A 1,160-nucleotide genomic window follows, 5' to 3' on the forward strand; every position below is an offset into this window, starting at 1 on the left:
CAAAACGGCCGAGCGCTCGGAAATTGCTAGGTCGGCGACCGAGCTGGATCACGTGACCGTTGCCACCCGAACATGATTGCTAGGAATCTATCGGTTTTAGGTACTTGCATCACGCTAGGGGCGTCGCGGTCGCAAGTGTTCGAGTTCTGTCGTCTGCTAAACCACGTGATTTCAACATGTGGGCCAACGAGGGCACTCGCCACCGTTGCAGTGCGGATGTGACGACACCGGATACAGTTGAGCAGTCTGCTGCTCGATCGTTTTGAGACCGGGCAAAAAAAGTGCGAGCTAGCAAATTCCGAGCGCTCGGAAAGCGCCACGCGAACATGCGAGATTTGCTTCATTTTGACCAAGCGAACATGAGTGCTCGAGATCTGGCAAAAAAAGTTGCTCCGAAATGACCACCCGAATCCGCCATAAGATGCGATTAAAATAGCGTGTTGCTGGGTGCACCTTGTGTTTGTAGTTGCGTTTCGCCTTCCACTGGGATCGAGCGGACGGGCTTTGCCCGCGAGAGTGAGATTAGGCTCCCACAATTGTTTTAACCCCCTTCCAATAGAGCGTTCTCGTCAATTCTGCATCTCGCTAGAGCGGCGCAATAGTGCACGTTCGGCCGACTATAGCTCAGTCGGTAGAGGACGAGACTCGTAATCTCGGGGTCGTGGGTTCGTGCCCCACGTTGGGCGCCAAGTGTGGGAGCCTATTCCCCGCTCTCGGGGGGGCAAATCCCGTCCCCTGGATCCCAGTGGAAGGCGAAACACAACTACAAAGACAGGATGTAGTTCCGTATCGGGACCACTGGCTTTTTTTAAAGAAAAACGAATAAAAACAAAAATCTAACGCTTTTACGTGAAAGAGGAAGTAATTAGTAACGAAATTCAACAGGAATGTCCCTCTATATTGCGTAAAACGTATAAAAATTAAATTTTATCGCCGGTTTCTTGATGGCGACCCGCCATCTTAGCTGAGGACCTTACTGACCTAACCCGATGCACAATCTCGGCGCCCGCACCGCCTAGTGCGTGCCTGGGGGGGGGGCGCACCCCCAGCCCCCCAATCTGTAGAACATAACTTAACCTCACTAAAGTGAGGTGATTTAGCCCATTTCAACGACCCTACCTTTCGCAAGACGGCAAGTTTCGAATCCGTTAGGCCTAGCA

At 52.2% G+C, this 1,160-nt stretch overlaps 1 non-coding gene across 1 annotated transcript; it reads left to right on the top strand.

Annotated features, from left to right (window-relative positions):
• Nucleotides 1–611: 611 nt before the first annotated feature.
• Nucleotides 612–686, top strand: Trnat-cgu (transfer RNA threonine (anticodon CGU)). Its single transcript has one exon. It is a non-coding gene; the product is annotated as a tRNA-Thr (tRNA).
• The last annotated feature ends 474 nt before the right edge of the window (nucleotides 687–1,160 follow it).

Source organism: Ornithodoros turicata, chromosome 2, assembly GCF_037126465.1.
Source record: "Ornithodoros turicata isolate Travis chromosome 2, ASM3712646v1, whole genome shotgun sequence".
NCBI lineage: Eukaryota > Metazoa > Arthropoda > Arachnida > Ixodida > Argasidae > Ornithodoros > Ornithodoros turicata.